This window comes from Triturus cristatus, chromosome 12 (assembly GCF_964204655.1).
Source record: "Triturus cristatus chromosome 12, aTriCri1.1, whole genome shotgun sequence".
In the NCBI taxonomy this organism is placed as follows: Eukaryota; Metazoa; Chordata; class Amphibia; order Caudata; family Salamandridae; genus Triturus; species Triturus cristatus.
The window spans coordinates 66,800,660-66,818,847 of NC_140595.1; the positions used below are offsets into that span (position 1 = coordinate 66,800,660).

The window sequence follows — 18,188 nt, forward strand, 5'->3', positions numbered from 1 at the left end:
TCGCAGCACACATAACGGCATAACACTGACACCACACACACACACACCGGTAAATGTGAACCGGTGGTTGCAGGTGGCACTCACCGGCACTCATTTTTTTATTTTTTGTTCTGCCCTGACTGCCCAGCAGGACACGCTCTTTCCAGGGCAAAAGTAAACTGGCCAGTGTGCAAAACTCTGCTCTGGGGAAGATCGCGCAACGTCTAATAGTTATCAAGACTTTTAATGGACAAGCAAAACGGTTCCAACTTGGGGGGTGAGCGAGCACTACTCAATACAGCCTTCTATAAAGCAGCAACGGTCATAAGAAACATTCCCATAATGCATTCATCTGAATCTGAGAGCGGATGTGACGTAACAGGCAGAGCTGCAGACTATGGACTTGGGGAACATGACATCGGCGTCGGCACCACATCCTGTGATCCTGGGCAAATCACTTTAATTTTCCCGTGCCTAAAAAAATGAGCGTGACTTTATGTAAGGTAATTGATGCTCATATAAACCGTTTCAATACCCCCCCCCCCCCCTCCCCTCCCAACACCTCTTCCACCCCAAAGGGGCAGACTCTGCAGGAAAAACTGGCTTGCACAACCCTGCATGATCCCGATGTTACATGCAGCGTGACGCATAAGCAAAGGATATTTAAATTTATGTTTAGGCAAAAGGAGGCTAGTTTTTGCGGGGGATAAACATTTATACCAAAATTCCATTAAATACGAGCGCTGAACCAGCATTTATTTCAACATAAAAAAAAATCTACTTTCAACATTCTGCACGTCGAGACAACCCGAACAGCCAACATATCATAATAGTTGCCCTACAACTTGAGTGCTTGTACAAACGTGTAGTTCCGAGCGCCCCCCTCCTCCCTCTGTAAAGTGCACGCCCATGACACGGGAATTGAAACACGCAGCTCGCTGACTGTACATTCCTCCTCACACATACCTCCTTCCAGCGTGAGAGCTGGTCTGGTTTTCCAAGGGTCGTCCTGTAGCTGACCGCTGGAAGTTAAGCGTGCTCCCTACTCAACGGCAGCCGCGCGTCTGCACCCCGGTTCCCTGCAGCCGAGCACGCGACCCGCAGTGCGCCCCTCCACGGCCGGGACCCGCGCTGCTCCTCACCCCGCGCCTGCCGTGCAGCAGCAGCATGACTGCATGCTCTGAGTCACCGGCTGAGCTCACACACCAGCGAGCGCGGGAGGAGGCCCTTGCTGCGTGCAGGATAAGGATTACACAATCCGGACCCAAGGGGCCGTCGCTGCCCGTGCAGCCTCTGTGTCAAGACTGAAACCAGCTCTTCCACTCCACAGCGGCGAGAGCGTCTTGTGACCCGCGCGCCCTCCTCCCTGCAGCAGCGGGCTCCCGCCCTCTTCCTGTGACCATATAGGGCGGATAAACCCGGCTCAGCCGGGCGGGCGCTCGCCAATGAGCTGGGAATTTCCAGGCATACCACAGCACGGCTGCTTCCAGTGGCCCTGAGAGGCTCGAGTCTGTTCTACACACCCTCATTCCCCGCAGCGCTCAATCCACTGCCTGTTCAATGAGCGCGGGTGTGCAGCCTCCCCGTGGCACGCACTGACTTCCCCCAATTTTGCGGAGGAGGGGGGCGTTTCTGATGAAACTATCAGAAACTCAGTCTGCGATGTAAACACGGCCCCTTCCCAGCCGGTCAAGGGCAGGGTAAAGAGCGAACGTCTTCGAAAGCGAACACTGTGCATAGAGAGGTTTCTACTCTTCCCCATCCACAGCAGGCCGAAGAGTCAAGCCTGCCTGGCATGTGTTCGATGCTGCTCGGTGCAGTGACGGTGGGGAAAGAAGACCACATTACAAGAGCAAGCTACGACAAAGCCAATGGGTTTCTCGTAGTACAGTGAGAGTAAAACGCTTTGTGTATATCGTTTTGAAATACTTTGCATGTGAAGAAGTTGGTTACACTTGTTTTTACAGCTCTCTTTGTACTCCCGCGTTCTGAAGTGGCCATAAGCAGGCAGGGGCAGCCTTTGCGGTTAGCGCCTCACGTGAAACCACCTTTGACACTCGCATATCTTTTGAGGAAAAACGTTCCCCACATTTCTGTTAGCTTAGTAAATATGTTTTTTTTAAATTGCATCCTGCAATTTAGTATCCCGCATTTGTGAGTGGAAAAACAACTGCAAGTAGCACACTGTAAAGAGAAAACACAGAACTTAATTACTACGAACAATGAGCCAGGCTTACCAGGACGAGCACACCACCGCCTTTCTCCGAGGCGAAGCAGAAATGCCTCGGAGAAAGGCAGCAGCGGTTTCCGATTCGGGGGCGTGGTTTTCTTTTCTCTCTTGCAATTGGCTGGAGGAGAGAATGAGAAAAGTAGCAAAAAACACGCCCCCGAATCCGAAAAGGACGGGGCCTGTTCGGAGAGACAAACCTCTTCTCCAATGGCTGGCCAGCATTCAAGAGGCCAGCCAATGGAGAAGAGGGGAGAAGAGGGGCGGGTTCAAGCCCCTCTTCTCCAAGTCATTAAATCTCGCGAGCGAGACTGCGCAAGCGCAGCCTTCGCTAGCCGAGACCTAAAAACGATGAAATAATGAAGTAATCCTATTACAAAATGTGCAACATTTTGCCGCATAAATTGGCTTTTCTTGCCGCATAATTTACTCCGCCCTGCCACATTATTTTGCACTCTCCTGCTGCTTAATTCCAGTGGCCCTGAGAATAGATTAAAATAATAATAAAAGCCGACCTTTCCTGTGCTTATTAACACAGCTAACCTGACTCAATCACTAGGTGGCGCTAAACGCCACGTTTCCTATCCTTAGCGAACGTTTCCTCTTAATCATGAGGTGGCATTACAAAGGACATGGGGCTTCACCTGAATTTTTGCCTGGAGCCTAGTTTAGGCTTCTGACAAGCATGCCCCTCAGAGACACCTCAAGTTTCCTTTTTTCAGTGCATGAAGCGCATTGCAGCAAAGTTTCCCAGGTCCATGCATGATGAGCTGCTCCAGTCCAGATTTGCTTCTTTGCATTCCGGAACTTGCAGTCATGGTTTTAGAATGGGACAAACAAGACTACTTGTCCCAAAATTAAGAGAAAAACCCTTGACCGGAGTAGACAGTGATGCATGGACCGGGGAAACATGACAGCACTAGAATACTGACCTATAGTTCTGTTTATCTGGTTATAAAATTAGGAGTACCAGGATGCAAGACTTGAGAGTTGAGGTTGTCTACCAGTTATGCGCTGCCACTCTGCCAGCAGAAGTAGTAGACACATTGTAGGGCTGCTCTTTATATTCTATTTCACCGAGTCACCCCTTTTCCATCCTGGACATTGCTTTTACATATCAGTGCATTCTGGGAGTTGTAGTCTTGGTTCTTTTTTAATCGAATCGATTGGACCAACTACCCAGATAACAATTGCAAATAATAGCAAAGCCAGGAATGGAAAATTGACGTAGATGGAGCCATCTGGCCACCCTATGTAAACTCAGATGTGCGGTGGTCTCTTAACATATGTATTCTGGAAAGGACTGCTCGCTGACATCAGTTGAAGGAAGTGCACGGCCTGGCCATCGCATTGCGGCCTGCCGTGTAAACCCCTACTTCTCTAATTTCATAGATTCCGTTCCCCTACTTTCTTCTTTTAAACATGCCACCCGGACGGATGAAATCGCCAAGGCCGATAGTTAAGGCTCGGCTTTTGGGGACGGGCGGAACGGGCAGAGAAGGAAAAGGACTGTGTCTTTTTCTTAGTGCCCAGAGAAGTCAAGGACAGTGTCCAGTTCTACAGCTGACGGCTGCCCCACCCCCTCTCTTTGTTCCCCCTCTTTCCTCTCTTTCTGTCTTGCTCCTCCTCATTCAGTGAAAACCAAGATCTCAAGAAAGGGTATCGCCCTCTCTTTCCTCCTTTCTTTTATTTGCTCCCTGTGAAATGCATGCAAAAAAGAAAAACACTTTTACTGGAAACATTGTCTTATTCTGACATTTTTCAATTTCTAAGTGCAGCATCGGGGTGGAGAGAAAAACATTCAAAAAATAAAAAATATTTAACTAACTAAAGCAAGACAGAGTGGTTGCAAGGTGGCCAGATTGATTTATTCACACCTAAACACATTAGCGCCACTTTACAATGTTTGCCAGTGAAGCGCTACTTTTGTTTTCTTGTCGCTCTTTGAGCAACATTGTTTTCCCTGGGTGGGGAAGTGCACCATTCCTGGAGGTACTGAAATACCTGGTTGATGGGTGAATTGGAAAACAAAATGTGTACAGCGGCTGTGTGTTCACAGATGTGGTCTTTTGAAACCATATGGCTTACATTTTGTAAGGATATAAGCAATGGACTTTGAAACGGGTCCCTTCTGGGCCCTGTAGTCATGGCCTCAACTTTTCAGGCAAAAGCACTCCCTAATTTCTGAATAATGAGTGTAAAAGGAAAAGGTAACCATGTTGTCCCTGCTTATTATTCACATGCTTCACATAATCTTGCATTCCCTATGAGTGTTTGCTTTTTCTAGGATGTAGTTAATTTTTTTTATATTAAGCAGCATATTGCTCTTCTAGAGCGTAATTTGAATTGAGTCACATCCAGGTGTTTATAGCGGGTCAGTGCAGTTCAAGTTTCTCTCAGTGGGGCAGTATGGTGTTCAGTGGGGGAGAGGATGTGGCACTATGGTCGGAGCTGCTGAATTTGGAACTGGGGAACCAGGTTCAGCCTTCATGACCAGTGCACCAGACCACTCCCCCTTTAGGGAGCACTTTCCCATGCTAGACCTTAGAAGACCCCGCTAGACCTTAGAAGCCCTGGTGTCTTAGCACCAGCAGGTGGACCCTAGCAGTGGCAAGTGTGAGTTAAACTTGAAGACCTGTCCGCCACAATTCATTCTGAAGTTTACCTCCAGTCTTGCAGGCAGGCCTATAAAGCAGCACACCATAGAGTGACAGTGACTCTGTCACTGAGGTCACAGGACTCTTGAGCAGGGTGGCTCTAGGGCAGTGCGACCGCACCAGGTGCCGATTTCAGGTGGGGGCATCGTGTTTGTAAGTATAATATGATTTTAAAAGCACTTGCTGCCTCCTTCCTGGATTCCAACTATTTTCGGCAACAATAAAATTGTCATGATAACGCCAGTGATTAATGTTCTTAGTAGAGAGAGATGGTGTTTTGTCTAGTGGAAGTGTTGACTCATGGAAAGGAAGTGCAGAGGGTTAATGTACCTGCTGCTAAGAACATGTACCATGCAGATCACAAAGTGCACATAATGTAAATAGCTCAGTGGGTTACTGCTTTTGTCAGAGAGACCCTATTGTTACATGCAGTTAATAAGTTCAAATCCAAACATAGAACAGTGAGCTATTAAGTGTTTATAAATTAGAACGTTATAGTTTTGTTCCCAGTCTTAGATTATCCTAATGTTGCAAAACGTGTTAATTTGGATAGAAATCAATTCTTATTATTAAAGAGAACCCCCAACCATGATATTTTACGTTTTAAATTCTGAGCTTGCGTTTCTCCAGACCAATCACTATTAAACTATGCTACCTACTAGTATAGTTGTCATGTGACTCCTACACCTTGTAGTTCTTTGTCTTATGTAACATTTCCTATACAGTGATTTACACACGTATGATTGATTGTCTCTGTTTAATATGTGTGATGTAAAGTTCTCTGACACCCTACACTGGTATTAGTGGTGCTGTAAACTTTCTGATACTTTATTATTTTGACATTTTTACACATGCTATCAGTCTTTCCAAAGATTTTTCCTTATTAGTACCAGTGGAACATACAACTGCAGCAGTGAGAAAGGTGACCAGTCAACCTTTGCAAAGGGCCCTCCTTTTCACAGCAGCACAAGTCACATTTTTTTGTAACTTTTGATCCGTTTGGGCTACAAAAATGTATTAGTTAAACGCGTCAGATAATGCAGCAGATGATGTATTATGTGGCAAATATGGCAGAGCCATAATTATGTGGAACTCATTTGAAAACTAGGATATTTTGCCATTCATGTTTGAACTACTCTTGTGGAAAAAGGGAGGAGAAGTGCTGATGAAAGAAACTCCATGGCTGGTAGACAAATGGCTTGCGATTCCACTTTTAAGGATATTTGGGACATTCTGTGATTGGAAACGTATCCCACTTTGTGAATGTATTTTCATGTCAATAACTCACATTAAACCTTAAATAAACATGTGTATCCATTGGTTAAATTAAATAACGTAATAAGCTATAACCAGTTAGTGAAATGGGAAACAAATACTAAAAATTGGGATATTTTGCTCTTTCTGCCACACCTCTTGACTCCACCCACTGAACCAATCCACAGGTAATTGCCGCTCACTGATTCTCCGCCCACAGTTCCCCTACTCCCCCCCCCCCCCCCCCCACTTGACCACATGAGAAGATATTACAGTTCTATTTTTGTTTTCTTTGCATTCTGGGACTTGTCGTTCCATTTAACCCAATATAAATTCCTGTATCTCATTATAAATTCAAGGAACACATGTAATCGAACACAGATTGAAAAAGCCGGATTGGGTGAGTTACTCATTCAGAGACAGATGAAGTCTGAGATTTTGGGGAGAGAGATATCTTTATCAAGATGAGAAGGGGAGACATGCTCATTAAGTAGTTGAAGGTAAAGTGTAGGGCCAAGAGCTGAAGATAAAAGTAGGTCAGTGCTCAGATGCACATCCTGGCCCATTTATAAGCTAATTTTCTCCTCGCTGGAACCAATTTAATTAATTAAAAAGCGGTAATCACGTGGATAGTCTGAGGATGGGCAACTGGTTCGCTAACTTCGAAAAGGCAATAGTTCAACTTGGACTGCAAGCTAGGAAGTTTCCACAATATGCACACCTTGCTGGGCTTACAGGGTGCAGTGTAACTATCTACGTGACCACTGTCTAGCCCCCAGGTGGCTGCTTAAAATGTACTTTTTGCATAATGCCCCAGGTGTACAGAAACAGATGCAAACTTTCTACATGTAAAATGGCATTGTAAGTAAACAGAAAGAAACAAAACGTGCAAATGACCAGTGGGATGAGTAAAGATATTCACGTCGTGACTCTGCACTTGAGCGTGGTGACGTGGTAATACAGGGAGACCATGACGTACCAATGTGCCTAGCTATCCTTATTTTTGCAGAGAAGAGTAATGTGATACATGGGGCGCTGTATTACACAAAGAGAAGGGGTGAGAGGCTAACCCCTCTACTCCGGCCCCCTCTACTCTGTGTGTTTGAATACATGGGGCACTGCCACTGACACCCACACTTTCCAGCTGCTGAGCGATGACCAGCAATGCAACTCCAGATGAGTCAGGCGACAACTGACAAACTGTCCGACGACTTGGCAGCCTGTACAACAGGTGATGTACCATCCTGACTGTAGACCCCCATGAGACAGCTGTATCATTGAAAGATGCTCAACGAAGACTCCCTGACTCTCATGCACACTGACAACCACGATTGTAGCTTCAGGGGGGAGTGTTTCGGGAGTGATAACCCCCTAATAAATTTATTTTCAGATAAATAGTTGGGTACGGGTGCTTTCAGTTGGATATTGTGAGATGTCAGTCCGATTTCACCAGGGATGTTTAGATTCACACAGACAAAAATGCACACACACTTCCTCCCTCTCTGTTTTGAAAGTCCTCAAAATAGAGGTTATTTTACAAAATATTGTCTTTTCTCTCAGTACACCAACCAATACGCATTCTTCTCCTTTCCACCGCCCTTTAGCCCCCTCTCCGGCACCCTGCTTGTTGTATAATGTAGTGAAACGTTAAATGCCAGTCTGATTCTCAGAAAATCTGAAGCTCACCTCCCCCCCCATCTTACTGACCAAGCTACGCCCCTGTTGATAACATTGAAATAGAGTCAGGAAGCAGTCTCTGGTTGGCAGAATCTATCTGTGTACATGTAATGAGTAATATATGTAGGAGAAAGTGCTCCTTACTGTACATAAACTGACTATTGCATATCACCAAGGAGTTCCTTTATAAGGTAATGGAGCTTGGAGGTGACTTGCAGTATCCTTATAACGTATCCCAGGGGTTACTTTATTCCTTATAATACAAGGTTACAAAATCACCCTTCCCACAACCTGCTTACACCCTTGATTAATTTCTCTTTTATATGAAAGGGGTATGATGTCTCTGCAGACATGAAAAATAAAAGTGGAATGTCTAGCACAAAATTAAACAAACCAAAAGCAGTTAGTAACTTGTTGCAAAAAATCAGTTTATTGTAAGTCAGACTTAAAAAAATACGGTGGCTCAGAATGTATAGAAAGATGCAGTGAGATCCCATCTTTCTAGTAAAAACCTACAGTGAGCAAAAAATAAACATGTTGCCATAAATAGCAGCTTACTGTTGACCACTGTTCCTTTTTAGAAAAAAAGGTCAGAAGAATGAAGGCAGTTTTCATTTTCGTTGTTTAATCTGCATCTGTAATTAACCTTTGTGACTTCCCTTTCACCTTGGCTGCTGGCTCTGGCAGTAGGCATGATGTAGCCACATGCTATGGTAATAACTTACTGCAAATGAGCAGATATGTCAATTCGTTATTACAGCTGACTAAAGTCGGCATATCTCTGCTGTAATAAGGAAATTAGAGACAGGAGGAATTTCAGTCTCCTATTTTTTTTTTTTTTTTTTTTTTTTTTGAAACCGTTTATTGCAGTTCGTAAAAGTTACAGGTATGGGCCTACAACCATCCGGCCGGCCGCTAGAATGACAAAACATATTGCACACATACAGTGAAAGTCTCTAGGCAGTGCAGAGCAGTGAAACAGGAGTAATCAATGGTGCAGGCCACACAGCTCCAAGCCCACAGTACGGTTCCCTTTTCTTGAAACAAAACAACACCAAAAAACCACACCCGCAGGGCAACCCGCGATCCAAAATAACAGCACGTGCTCCATAAGTGGGGGATCCAAACCAGCAGCAGAACTCTGGAGAGGGGAATGGGAATAGATCAGGGACTGGGGGACCGCGCGCCCGCGGCTGAGGGAGGGGGGCCATCTAGGGAGACGGAGCAGGCGAGGCCGCCGGTAGCAGTGGTGGCTCACAAATACCGCCGCGGTAGGCGTTCCAGGGGCCCCAGAGTTTCACCCACGCCCCAGGCTTACCTCTCGCCACATACACCACCTTTTCACGAAACATACACCAATCCATATGCTCTTTCCAGGCCGACACCGCAGGGGGCCTCTGGGATCCCCACAATTGAGCAATGTCGCGCTTGGCTATCATGTATCCCAGAGTCACCCACCGCGTCTGCGGGACCGAATAGTCATTCGGTTCCCATACATTCAGCAAGCATCTCCTCGCTTCAGGCAGCAGCGCAACACGCGTCACCACACGCAGGACCTCATGCACACCACGCCAGAATCGCTCCACCTTCGGGCACTCCCACAGTATATGCATGAAAGTCGCCAACGCACCACAGCCACGCTTACACATTCCGTCACCAGCAAAACCCATACGCAGAAGCCTTGGCCCCGTCACGTAAACCCGGTGAAGGATCTTGAGCTGGACGAAACGAAGGCGAGCCGGGATGGCCACCTCTTTCGGAGAGGCCACCGCGGAAATCCAATCCTCATCGTCCAGCTCCAGCCCGTCGGCAACCCAAGCCTCGCGGAGACTAGTAAGCAGGCACGATCTATCGTTGATCAGTTTTTTGTATATGAGGGAGATCGTGCTGTCCGGGACATGGCCATCTAGGACTCTGTCCTCCAGGGGGGAAGACTCCGGAATGGATGCGACATCCGGGAAGACGGAGCCCAGCGCATGGCGGACCTGTAGGTACCGAAAGTACTCACTGCCCTGCAGCTGGAACTCCGCCTGCAGCGTCTCAAAAGTTTTGAATCCCCCCCTCGTCCAGAGATCTCCCACCGTGCTGATTCCGATCGTGTCCCACTTCTCGAAGCCCTTCGACGTCCACAGGGAGCCCAACCTCTCAGACGCATACAGCGGTGACGCCCGGGTCAAACGGTCCTTCCACCCCATAGCTGCATTAGCCGCGTGCCAGACACGCACCATGACACGCGTCGGTCCCGTCAAACGGGAGTCGGGCGCGCCAGCGTAGAGCGCTCGATTGTAATCGCCACCGGGCAGGAGCATCTTATCCATCTCAAATGCCGGGTTCAAGGCGGGCCCGTAAAGGCCATGATTAATTGCAGCTAGTTGGGAGGCCCAGTAATACCGTTTAATGTCAGGGAGGGCGACCCCCCCATCGTACCACGGGAGCGTCAATTTAGCCAGAGCAATGCGCGGCCTCCCGTCCCAGAACAGGCGCCGCTGGAGGCCCTCCACCTCACGGAAATAGCGTGCCGGGACCAAGTCCATAGTATTCTGGAGGGCGTAGAGGAAGCGTGGCAGGGACATCATTTTAAACAAGGCCGCTCGTCGAGCGGCGAGAGCGGCAGACGCCGCCAGCGCACCACGTCCTCCCTCAAACGCCGGAGGGGGGGTAACAAATTCCGCTCATAGCGGGCCTCCGGGTCAAGAGTGATATAGATACCCAGGTACCGAAAACCTTGGGAGGCAATCTGGATCGGACAGTCCCGTGGTAGGGCCGGAGCCTCCCCGGAAAGCACATATACACAGGATTTCGCCCAGTTGATGACCAGGCCTGAGTTGCAACCGAATGAACGCAAAACATAAACCAGGACGATCAGTGATTTACGCGGGGAGGCGAGATACAGAAGGATATCGTCAGCATAGAGGGACACACGGTCCTCATGCTCGGGGGTCCAGCGGAGACCACGGATAGAAGGGTGCCACCGCAGCCACTCCGCCAGGGGCTCCAGGGCCAGGGCAAACAGGAGAGGCGACAGGGGGCAGCCCTGTCGCGTACCCCTCCCCAGCGCGAATGGGGCCGAGACTCGCCCATTCACTACCACCTGCGCCAATGGGCCCGAATATAGCAATTTGACCCAGCTAATGAAACCCGGGCCAAACCCGAATTTTGCCAGCATCGCCCAGATGTATGGCCATTCAAGCGTATCAAACGCCATGGTGGCGTCCAAGGACGCCAAGATGGCCGGCTCCCGCACAAATGGGACACGCGCGAGCACCCCGTGCAAGCGCCGCAGATTGAGCGCCGTGTTGCGGTGCGGTATAAAGCCAGATTGGTCTTGGTGGACCAAATCGCCCACCACGCCAACCAACCTGTTGGCCAACACCTTGGCGAGGATTTTGGGCTCCGCGTTCAAAAGCGAAATCGGCCTATAGGATGTGACCCGTTCACGGGGCCTCCCCTCCTTGTGGATCACCACAATTGTGGCTAGACGCTGGTCCGGCGGGAGGGAACCCCGCGAGTGGGCCGCCAGGAACATCGCGCGCAGGTGGGGCGCCAACACATCCGGGCGTAGCTTGTAGAGCTCGATGGGAATACCATTGGGGCCCATGGCCTTGCCGGATGCAACCGAGCGAATAGCCAAGGCAATTTCGTCCGAGGTGGGAGGGGCGTCCAGCGAATCCCTGTCCTCCACCGTTAGGGAGGGCAGTGCGATGTCCCGAAGCAGGGCATGGGAGTCTGCCTCCGAGCAGGGGGAAACCGGGGAGTAGACTTCGCGGAAATAATCCGCGAAGCAGGAGACAATGGCTTCCGGCTCAGTGACACACGCACCATCAACACTCTCAATCAAAGGCACCACACGGCTCGCTCTCTCCCTCTTATCCAACCACGCAATCAATTTGCCAGCCTTATCACCCACATCATACAATCGCCCCTGCTGCTCTCTACTGAGGCCCCTGGCCGCCTCCGTGACGAGGGCCCGATAGGCCGCCTGCTTTAGGTGTAGAACATGCAACTTGTCGTCTGTTACCCCGCTTCCCAGGTCACCCTCCAGTTCTGCAATCTCGGCCTCTACCCGGGTCACCTCCTCCCGCTCGCGCCGCCGGGCATGGGAGATAAAGGAGAGGGCCTCCCCTCTAAGGACTACCTTGAAAGCCTCCCACAGGGAGATGGCCGAAGAGACCGACCCCACATTCTCATCGAAATATCGCTGTAGGGATTTGATCAAATCAGCACGAATGGTGGGGTCGCGCAAATACCATGCATTGATTGGGGCCACCCTGCCATCCCCCCTCGGGAAGACATCGAGATGCAACAACAATGGGGAGTGGTCTGAGATACCCCGCGCCAGATGGCGCACCTCCCCCACCCTCCCTGCGTGGGCCGCCGGGACAAGGATGTAATCAAGCCGCGAGAGGCTACCATGGGCACCCGAGTGGAAGGTGTACTGTCGCAATGCAGGATGCTTTAATCGCCAGCAATCCACCAGGCCCAGCGTGTCCAGAAGGCCGGGCAGCCACGCCTGTGCCCGGGGGAGGTCCCTAGGGGGATGGCGATCCATAGACCCAGAGGCTACCGCATTAAAATCCCCTCCAACCACCAGCAGGCCACTCGGAAGGTCCAGAAGGAGGCGCCCCAGGTCCGCAAATGTGGTGGCTTGTAACCCAGGCGGGACGTACACTGATATAAAGATAAACACTCTACCCTCCATTCTTCCCACCAGAACCGTGTAGCGTCCCCTCTCATCATGGCGCACCTCATCAATCTCCAACGGGAGCGAGTTCTTGATCATAATACCCACCCCCCGTGAGCCCGAGGTGAAGCCAGAATGGGCCGCCAAACGATATCCCCGCCGGTTCATTGCATGAAAGGAGTTACCTATAAGGTGCGTCTCCTGCAGGAAGACAACATCTGGTGAAATACGTTTTAAGTACTGCAGGACCACACCACGCTTAATCCTATCCCCCAGGCCGTTAACATTCCATGACAACACAGCCAAATCCCTACCCCCCATCATACGTCGAAACAATCGGTCGTCCCCCATCGAGCATCCTAGAAACAACAACATAGTAGCGGGTTTGCCCTGCGGTGCTAACAAACAACACCCCCCCCCCACCCCCCGGTCCCAACAAAACTCCCCCCTCCCTGCACCCCTGCATGAGCCCAGACAGCCCCCCCAAAGTGCAGTGTGCCTGTCGCCCCATAGCTAAAATACTAACTAGTCCCCCAGAGGAGGAGGGAAGCCCCCAACAGACCCCACACGACCTCCATAGGAGGGGAAAATACGCAATCAATAAATGGTGAAGGAACAACGTCCAGAGCAAGGCCTATGCAGTCACCCCTCAATTCTGCTCCGGCGGGCCCTCCTCGCCAGCCGCGCCCCCCCCCGCCCCCCCGGCCCCGATCTCCAGGCAGAGTGTCCAGCCAGTCCCCAGCCGCCTCGGGCCGGTCAAAGAAGTGCGTGCGACCATCCACCTCTACCCTCAGCTTAGCTGGAAAGAGCATTGAGTACTTGAGGTTCAGGTCCCTTAGGCGACGTTTAACACCAAGAAAGCTCTGCCGCTGCTTCTGGACCGCCGGGGTAAAGTCTGGGTAGAAATGTACCTCCATGTTGTCAAGCTTGACCGGTCCCTGTTGTCTGGAGGTCTGGAGGATAGCATCTCTGTCCCGGAAATTAAAAATCCGGGCAATGAGAGGCCGCGGCGGGGCACCAGTCTTAGGTCTGCCCCCGGGGACCCGGTGAGCACGCTCCACCGCAAAAAGCTTACTCAGCCCCCGGGGCTGGAGGTGGGTCAGGATCAACTCTTCCACGAAAAGATCCGCCGCCTCTGCCTCTCGTCCCTCCGGCACCCCCACAATACGGACATTATTCCTCCGGGCCCGACCCTCGGAGTCCTCCAGTCGCCGGTCCATCAGGGCGCTCGCCTGGCCAAGCCGGCGCACCTCCTTCTGGAGGGCCACCACGTCTGTCGTGAGGCTCGTTGTGGTGTGGGCCAGGGAGTCGACTCGGTCGTTTGTTTTGGACAAGTCTGCCCTCACAAGGCTCACATCCACCAGGACCGAGTCTATTTTTTGCGCTAAGGTGTCGAAACGCTGGTCCACCGAGGCCTTCATCTCTGCGATGGCGCCCATGACGTCCCGGAGGGTCAGATCCACCGGATGAGCGGATGCCTCCGTCGGGCCCACCGGGGATGCACGCGATGTCTCCGGAGAACCCTTCTGAAGCGTGTAGCGGTCCATACTGTTGGCCTGGTGCGCCGTGCCACGGCGGGTCGTCTTCACCTTCGCCCGGTCGCCGTCTTGTTTGGTGGACATGCTGGCTCTGCCACCGTCGTGCCAAGCACCCCAAACGGGCCGCTATACCAAGTCACGGGTGCCAGGGGGGGGGCAGGGGCGACCACCGAACCGCGGGTCAACCCACCGCCGGCGGGTCAGCCGGGCTCCTGGACAAGGCCACACCACCACACCCCGCTCCGCAGTCCGACCCCGCTTGAGAGCTAGGAGGGCGCAAAAGCGAAAGTGAAAGTGCGGGGTACGCCAGTCGCCCAGCCCCGTTCGCCGCTGTTATTCACTTTGTCCCCGGATCGCCCCACTACTCCAATCCGGGGGGCCGGCGAGGAGAAGGCCACAACCTTCGATCGATGCTCCCACCGGCGTCCGGGGTCCGATTCGAGCCCAAAAAACGGGTGGCGCCTCAGCTCCGGTTCCCCAACACAGTCCCCTCAACAAGGACAGGATATCGCCAGGATTAATTCAGGAGGTCGCGGAGGTCCTCGGGAGCCTCGCACCTACGCGGCCATCTTGGTTGCGCGCTAGGCTCCTCTCAGTCTCCTATTTTATAGTCATTTTAAGATGATCACTTCATATATATCTGTTCATTGATTTCTTTGAGCAATTGCAGAGGATGTAGCCTTACGGCTAGAGCGGTCGACGTCAAAGCTGGGGAACCGTGTTCGCCTCTCGGCAACAACCCTTAACATCTTGTGATTCTGAGCAAATCACTTAATCTCCCCGTGCCTACCAAAAATGAATGTGTCCTTGTGTAATGAAACTGGTGCTATGTAAAGCGCTCTGATACCCGATATCTCTGGGTCTAGTTTGCGCTATATAAAACTCTAAAAGATTTTTTTTTTTAACCACGGTTTTCTATGTCTTATTTTTATAAAATGTGCATAAAATGTTTTAAATGTTTGCTCAAAGAATCAAAGAGTTGTTGGTTCTTCAAAGAAATGGCACCTAAAGGGACGTAGAGTGACCGGGCAATAGTAGGGTTTGTGGAGGTTTTTGAAGAGACAGTGTGGTGAAATGTCCTGTTTTTACTTGACGCCAAGCCAACATGGCATGGATGTTCATAAAGGAAGGTGAAAAATGTGTGGATAACCAGACTGATACATTTTTGCATATGAGCAAAGGGCATTTGTGTGAAGTTCTCGAAAGTCATCACGTTTGCACGCGACCGCGCTATTGATCAGACATCTGATTGTTTACGAAAGGAAGGTGTAGACAAAATGGTAGTTTCTTCATGAGGGTGGAGGAGCGTCGCCCCACTGTACTTTGTGAGCTGTGCATAAATGGGAAAATTAAATGCCATTGAAATGATTTAATTGCGATTTTATTTTTCGCCAATGCGCTCCTGCCAGCGTGTCCCTGACCCAGGCGAAATGCATAGTTAGTCATCTGCTGCTGATTGACAGCATGGAGACCTGTAGCAATGGCTGACCAGACACTCCCAAGTGCACATGTCAGTTTGACCAGCTGTCTTATTGCGGCAGGCCTGAGATGAGCACTTTGAAGCTCTCTCACCCGAGCTGTCTTAGACAGCTGGGTGGAGAGCAAGCACAGGCCTCCAGGGCCTGAAGGAGCATCCAGCCAACCTGTTATATACAATCCTGGCGCTTCTCTCATGCTGGTTAATGGCATGAGAGCAGCACCTGGATTGGTTAGGGGAGCTCTTTGTGCCACAGACTGCAGTAAAACTCTGAGGACGCGCAGCCCATGAGTAAGTACCATTTAATTTTATTTTATTTATTACAAATGTTCGTGTAATGCATGTCAGTGTAGTGCTTTAGATTGTGTTTATGTTGCATAATGTTTGTTGTTTTATTTGGTTCTGGAAGGAGGGGTAGATTTATTTTGGGCTTTTGGGGGAAGGGGTTGTTTCATTTCGGTTTTGCGGAAGCAGTGGGGCACTTAGCTCGCCCCACCACTTTCAAAGGCTACCCCTGTGTGGACATATGTTCGAGATGCTCAGAAATTGGTACCCAGCAGCAGTGGTGATGGAGATGATGAGCGAGAGCTCGTTATAAGGTTTAGAGGCGGCCATTTTGGATCATGCATACTGAGGTGCTATGCACTGAGATTGTGGAATCTCTTTCCAACTACTGCTTCTTGGGACATTCTGGCAAGACCACTGCAGAAGAATCAGAGGACTTGATTTAGAATTGGGTGGTAATGGAAAAAGATCCCACTTCTAGAGGAAGTGCTTCTTCTCCACCATCCTGTCCCTGTGGTGGAGCATTGCACAAGGTGGCTCTCCCTGCGGATTGAGCACCTACAAAGGCCTCCGGTGCGCAGATGTGTTTCTATTGACGCCACCCCGCTGCCGAGAAGAGGCTCATTAATCTCAACTCTATCTTTAATTATTCCTCATTAGCCAAATGTTTGCAGGGTCTGCTAAACAGGAAATTTGCTTGTTAGTTTAGAGAAAATGGGTGCCCTAAACACAATTTACAAATCCCCAGTTTAAGACATGCATGCTGGGCTTTCCCTTCATTTTAGAAACCCTAGTATTCTGATACCTTAGTCCAGTTGGGTCAGTCGATGTTAGCAAAGACTACAGCTCCCAGAATGCCCTAGGCTTCTCATTGAATGCCCGAGATCGGAGAATGGCGTTTCCATAGACTTACCCTATCTGACGGAGGTACAGTGAGTGTGCCTGAAGGCCCATGTCCTGTGTGATGCCTTCATCGAGCCGTGACCCAACGGTACTTAGAATCTGAGATTTTAAGAGCGAAAATACAAACTCCATGGATGCAAAGTTATGTTGGTTAAAACGTCAAGATCGGGAGAAGGCTTCACACATGACATAAAGCCAGCGCACAGCTGTAAACGTGGTGTGCCCATATAGGAGGGTGGTAGATCTGAGGTGGTGCTGAGTCCGTCACACACTGGACCCCGGCATGATGATAGTTCTGGAGGTGCCTCGCACATTAACTTAATACCACCACTGAGGGCTGATTGCAACCTATGTGCATGCTAAATACTGTTAGCGCGGGTACAACAATGATGAGGTGCGCAATTTGCACCTGAATCAGGTACTCATTTTATCAACCTCAGAAGGATGAAAAGCTGAGAAGACCCGCTGGGATTTGAACCTGTGGCCATGAGGTTAAGCACAGGCCCAGACCACTGAGCCATCAGACCCGTCATCTGGTCCCCTCCCCGCCCCACCTGCCTCTTCTGTTTGTCCCTGGTCCCTGCAGGTGCCAGCCGTAAGGCGTTGTCGCACACGCCTGTGGGACTTTGCCCGGCTGCCTCCTGTGAGATCACACGTGAGAGCAGGAGTGAGGCGAGGCTTCTCGGGCAAAGCAGTGCATGTGTGCTGCACACCTCCTGCCACTCCGGGGCAAGCAGAGCGCCGGCTGCAAGCACAGGTAAGTGCCCGTTTCTGCTTGTCACTCAGCCGCCGCCCTGCCTGCTCAGAATCGTTGTCAAGCACTTTAGCACAGGGAGAGATTTCACTTTCCCTGACTAATGATTTCAAGTTCAAATGCCATTTCTCACTTGCTGTTTTCAGGACGTATTTGTGTAATCTGAGCCTTTGCATAGAAGCGTGAACTGACGTGAAGCTTCTTCAGGGAAAGCAGATGAATTAATGTCGATTTCTCAAATAGCTGTCCACCAAACCCTTAATAAGATGTTTGGTTTTATTTTTCACAACATTTCTGGGACTCGGTGCGGTGCGGTGCCTCTGAAGCAGTGAGTTGTGCACGGAAGCAGTCCTCACAAGTACTCAGTCATGAATTGTAGCTTTTTACAAGATCATCTGTAATTGGATTTATATAGCGCTTACAAGCACATCTGTATTTGGATACATCTAGCGCTTACAATCTCATCTGTAATTGGATTTATATAGCGCTTACTTACAAGCACATCTGTATTTGGATACATATAGCGCTTACAATCTCATCTGTAATTGGATGTATATAGAGTTTACAAGCTCATCCGTTATTGGATTTATTTAACGCTTACAAGCTCATCTATATTTGGATTTACATAGCGCTTAAAACTCATCTGTTTTTGGATTTATATGGCGCTTACAAGCTCATCAGAGGCAGGGCCGACCTCTGAACCGTGCTGAGGAAAGGTGTGAGCTGGTTGACTAAAGACCATGTTTTCTCTCATGA

At 50.1% G+C, this 18,188-nt stretch overlaps 1 protein-coding gene across 6 annotated transcripts in view; it reads left to right on the plus strand.

The window, feature by feature from the left end:
- Window positions 1–18,188, plus strand: part of ACER1 (alkaline ceramidase 1) — a 163,436-nt gene that overhangs the window by 12,673 nt on the left and 132,575 nt on the right. Inside the window, exon 1 of one of the 6 annotated variants that reach the window (XM_085638649.1) lies at window positions 17,330–17,435. The exons of 4 other annotated variants lie outside the window; for them this stretch is intronic. The gene's annotated coding sequence lies outside the window, so the exon portion shown is untranslated. Of the gene's footprint in view, window positions 1–17,329; window positions 17,436–18,188 lie in introns of those variants that run through there. One more of the 6 variants, XM_085638646.1, reaches the window with a different exon arrangement.